The sequence below is a fragment of the Coenobita brevimanus genome, unplaced genomic scaffold, assembly GCF_032717465.1.
Source record: "Coenobita brevimanus isolate Jiangsu-jjx unplaced genomic scaffold, ASM3271746v2 jjx.HiC_scaffold_475, whole genome shotgun sequence".
Taxonomy (NCBI): domain Eukaryota; kingdom Metazoa; phylum Arthropoda; class Malacostraca; order Decapoda; family Coenobitidae; genus Coenobita; species Coenobita brevimanus.
The window spans coordinates 28,648-34,223 of record NW_027644874.1 but is presented as its reverse complement, the minus strand read 5'-3'; the positions used below and the strand labels follow the sequence as shown (position 1 = coordinate 34,223).

Below are 5,576 nucleotides of genomic sequence, written 5' to 3'. Positions count from 1 at the left end.
TCATTTGAACACCTTCTCCGACCGACCACCTTGAAAGGGGGAATTAAAAAAAATTCGATATTCAACTTTATTAACAAACAACATCCTTATAGAGGCATTGTTAAATGGTGTTTTCTTTTCACATTGGTCACATTATAACAATCTCCTCTTCGATACAAAATTAAATTACATTCATTTTTTTCCTTTACAAGCATAGGGTCTCGAAAAAAATTCAGTACACACTTCTTCTAGAGGTTCCTCTTTCATATAGCCCTTCTCTTCTTCTAGAGGTTCTTCTTTCCTCATCACTCCGGTAGAATCCCAAAGCCGTCTCTTCCATTTCTAGTAATGAAAAAAAATTATTAGAGGACTCCTTTTTGCCAGATTCGACTCACTAATCACCTTTACCTAAAAATAAAACATTTTTGTATCTCTACCTAGTGGGTATGTAGTCGAAGCCTTGACGGCCGGCCAGACATCTGAGAGGACTGACTGTATTTAGTTTCTAGATTTTTTTTACTCAGGTGGTTTTTAATATGGCATTTCAAAGCTGACTTCCTCATATTTTCTTTCACACTGATCACAGGTAAAGGGTCTCTGGTTGCTGTGTGACGGATAATGGCTTGAAAGAGCCGTCTGGGTTCGAAAACTGTGATTGCATTGAAAACATATAAATGGTTTTTCTTTTGTGTGAATACGCTCGTGATTTATCAAATGTACTTTCTGATGAAATGTTTTGTCACAGAATTTACAGGCAAATTGTTTTTCATCGGTGTGTGTTTTTAGGTGCCACCTTAGCCCCTCTTTATTTTTGAAGAATTTATCACATCGGTCACATCTATGGAGCCTCTCATCGTCATGTCTTTTTTTGTGCCGCCTTAGCCCCTCTTTATTTTTGAAGAATTTATCACATCGGTCACATCTATGGAGCCTCTCATCGTCATGTCTTTTTTTGTGCCGCCTTAGCCCCTCTTTATTTTTGAAGAATTTATCACATCGGTCACATCTATGGAACCTCTCATCGTCATGTCTTTTTTTGTGCCGCCTTAGCCCCTCTTTATTTTTGAAGAATTTATCACATCGGTCACATCTATGGAACCTCTCATCGTCATGTCTTTTTTTGTGCCACCTTAGCCCCTCTTTATTTTTGAAGAATTTATCACATCGGTCACATCTATGGAGCCTCTCATCATGTCTTTTTTTGTGCCGACTTAGCCCCTCTTTATTTTTGAAGAATTTATCACATCGGTCACATCTATGGAGCCTCTCATCACAATGTGTGATTGTATCAACTGATAGATTCGAAGAATGGGCGTTGTTCTTATGAATATCTAATGAGGATTTGGTGATGAAGAAAAGATCACATTGATCGCAGATGTGGAGATCTTCAACCAATTTTCTTTTATCACTTTCACAGATTTTACACCAAGCCCTATATAGTGCGGTGTATATAATTAGCACTTTACATTTGTGTTCTTTCTTCTCTTTCAGATGGTGCCGAATACGACAGAACATCCGACAGATAGAGGAACACATTGGAGACGGACACGAAGCGCTATGACCAAATAAATGAAGCAGATCCGATAGCTTATTCTCTCTCTTTTGATATAATACATAGTGACACTTTATCAGCGGCTTCTTCACATTCCTTTATATAAATACTGTTATTTTTATCCCGAGAGGGAGACTCCTCTTCGATTTCTTGCAAAGGATTATATGATACCAGTACCTGATTATCACTTCTAGTTTCCATTTTTATTAGATCTATTGGAAAAAAAAAAATTAGAAAAATTCCAAATGATTATTAACCTCGGAGTTATAACTCTTTAGCGGGCAGCCAACTGCCAACCAGATAGGTCAGCAAGGTTGCCTTTTCGCCCCAGTGTTATATACGACCATCTGGTCATACGACTTTGTCATAAATGCATGGAGTAGTGGTAGTAGTAGTAGTTAGTGTTGGATTGTTGTTTTTTTACAAAAATATTTCAACCAAAACACCTCTTTCATTTGAACCTTAACTCCTCGGACTAGAGTGGTGGACGGTGCCGCCGCTAGAAAGAGTTTTTGAGCAATATTGGCTGCCGCATTACAGTCTCTATCCAGAAAGGCTCCACCGATGGGACAAAAAGTAGTTCTTGATATTTTAACTGCTGGTGCTGATGGAAGTTTGAAGAATGTTTCTGTGCTGGGGAAGATGTAAAATATAAAATATTCAAAAAACCAACTTTATTGATAATAACCTGATATAGCCACTTGCCCGCTAAAGGGTTAATGGTTGGTTTCTGTGAATATTTTTTTTTGCAGTATTTATAGATAAATGGTTTTTACCCTGTATGAGTGCGCATATGATATTTTAGGCCCGATTTATAAGAGAAACTCTTCTGACAGTATTTAGACAAATGGTTTCTCCCCCGTATGAATGCGTTTATGAGCTCCTATATGTCCTTTCTGCCTGAATGTTTTACCACAGTATCCACAGGTAAACGGTTTTCCCCTCGTATGGAACTTATAACATCTAAATACATTTTTATCTAAGTGAGTATTCTTATGAATCTCCAACAAAGGTTTTTCAATAAAGGAAATGCCGCGTTCATCACAATTTTAAAAATTTTTTGTACTGAGATCCAGGGGTTCCTCTTGAATATTACCCCCACTGATCTCTTTCAGTAAACCTTCCATGTCTATTAATTTAAGAAATAAAGAAAAGATAGTTATTAAAAATAATTATTAAACTTTCTTCAGAGTATTTTTTTACTATAAATTGAATTTTTTTTTCTTCCTTTGTTTTCGATAAATCGCTTTACTAAAACTTCCAAGAGTTTTAGTACTTTTTAATAATATTGGTTACATTTACATGACCTCTTCTACTATACCAGGCTCTAAAACTGTTAAAAAATTTAAGATGCTTCATATTTGAACGGGTTTCACTCATATGAATGTCTTTGTAAGCTGTTAGGTTCATTTTTGCTGTAAAGTCTTCTCACAGTATTTACAGGCTAACAGCCTTTCCTTGTATGAATACGTTCGTGGTTTTTCATATTTGGTTTCTGTGTGAACGTTTTTTTACAGTATTTACAGACAAATGGTTTTTCCTCCGTATGAGTGCGCTTATGATCTTCTATGTCTCTTTTCCGCCTGAATGTTTTACTACAGTATCCATAGGTAAACGATTTTTTCCCCCCGTATGGATGAGCTTATGTTCTTCCATATGTTCTTTCTACCTGAATGCTTTCCTAGAGTATCCACAGTTAAACAACTTCTCTCATGTATGAATGCGTTTGTGAGTCCTTAGGTTTGATTTATCTGAGAAAGTCTTTTGACAGTATTCACAGACAAACGGTTTTTCCCCCGTATGAATGCGTTTATGGATTTTCATATATCCTTTCTGCCTGAATGTTTTACTACAGTATCCACAGGTAAATGGTTTTTCCCCTGTATGAGTGCGTATATGACGTTTTAGGTTCGATTTATCGGAGAAAGTCTTCTGACAGTATTTACAGATAAATGGTTTTTCCCCCGTATGAATACGTTTATGAATTTCTATATGTCCTTTCTGCCTGAATGTTTTACTACAGTATCCGCAGGTAAACGGTTTTTCCCCTGTATGGATGAGCTTATGATCTTCCACGTCTCTTTTCTGTTTGAATGTTTTACTACAGTATTCATAGGTAACTGGTTTTTCTCCTGTATGGGTGCGTGTGTGTCTTATTAGGGTCGATTTATTCGAGAAAGTCTTCTCACCTAGGTCCACAGAATTAGTAAAAACCTTCGAGCATTCCGGTAAGTTTTCACTCTTTTCCATTTTTAACTTATAACATTTAAATATATTTTTATCGAAATGAGTATTCTTCAACAAAGATTTTTCATCATAAGTATAATTTTTTTTTGTACTGAGATCCAAAGGTTCCTCTTGGATATTACTCCCATTGGCCTGTTCCAGAGAACCTTCCATGTCTATTAATTTCAAAAAAGAAAAAAAGATAGTTATTATAAATAGTTACTAAAATAGCAGTATAAGAATGTTGTTAAATAAAATTGATTTTTTAAATATTATTTATTTTAGTATGAGGACGAAGAAGAAGGAGAAAAATGAACCTCCACCGTTGTTCGGCCACTTGTCCGATCGGTAGAGCTTTTGGACTGAGACTGCAGGCAACATTCTCATACTATTGATATATTTTTTTCCTCATATAAATGAATATGTATATGATTCCTTAGGGTTGAAATTTCCTCCTCTTACACTATTTACAGCCAAAAAGTGTTTTCCCAGCAAACGTTTTTCCCCCCTTATAATTTTCCATATTTACCCTTTGAATGTGTATGTGTTATCTGAGAAAATCTTCTGACAGTATTCACAGACAAACCCCTCATATGAACTTTCATTGTTTACTTTCTGCCTGAATTCTTTACTATAGTATCCACAGGTGAATGGTTTTTCTCCCGTATGAGTGTGTTTATAGATTTCCAAGTTTTCTTTCTACCTGAATGCTTTCCTAGAGTATCCACAGTTAAACAACTCTCAATGCGTTCGTGAGTCCTTAGGTTTGATTTATCTGAGAAAGTCTTTTGACAGTATTCACAGACAAACGGTTTTTCCCCCGTATGAATGCGTTTATGGATTTCCATTCGTGCTTTCTGTCTGAATGTTTTTACTACAGTATCTCTCCTGTATGAGTACGTGTGTGTCTTATTAGGTTCGATTTTAATGAGAAACTCTTCTCACAGTATTCACAAACAAACGGCCTTTCCCCCGGATGAGTACGTTCATGAGATTCCATGTGTCCTTTCTGCCTGAATGTTTTACTACAGTTTCGACAGGTAAACGGTTTTTCTCCTGTATGAATGCGTTTATGTTTTTCCATTGTTTCTTTCGTGTTGAATCTTTTACTACAGTATTCACAGGTAAACAGTTTTTCTCCTGTATGAATGTGTTTATGTTTTTCCATTGTTTCTTTCGTGTTGAATCTTTTACTACAATATTCACACGTAAACGGTTTTTCTCCTGTATGAGCACTGTATGTGAGTTATTAGGTTCCATTTTTTCGAAAAAGTCTTCTCACAATATTTACAGGAAAAGGGTTTTTCCCCTGTATGAATGCGTTTATGTACTATTAGGTTCGATTTTAATGAGAAACTCTTCTCACAGTATTCACAGACAAACGGCTTTTCCCCTGTATGAGTCCGTATATGAATTCTTAGGATCGATTTATATGAGAAAGTCTTCTCACAGTATTCACAAGTAAACCGTTTCTCTTCAGTATGTATCATCTCATGTTTTTTTAGAATAGCTTTTCTTTTGAAGCACCCATCACTTTCGTCGTATTTATACGGCTTGTCTTGAGAATGGGTGGCCATAATAAGGTTCACAGAATTAGTAGAAACCTCTGGACATTCTGGTAATTTTTCACTCTTTTCCAATTTCAACTTATAAAACTTAAATATATTTTTACCCAAATAAGTATTCTTATGCGTTTCTCTATATTCCTTATAATTATAGTTTTCTTGTGTAGTATGATCTAGGGGTTCCTCTTGGATGTTACTCCCACCGGCCCGTTCCAGAGAATCTTCCATATCTATTAATTTTAGAAACAAATAAA

General features: G+C 35.8%; 1 pseudogene; it reads right to left on the bottom strand.

The window, feature by feature from the left end:
- Nucleotides 1-4,631: 4,631 nt before the first annotated feature.
- On the bottom strand, nt 4,632-5,334 carry LOC145390301 (uncharacterized; annotated as a pseudogene).
- Between the last annotated feature and the right edge of the window lie 242 nt (nt 5,335-5,576).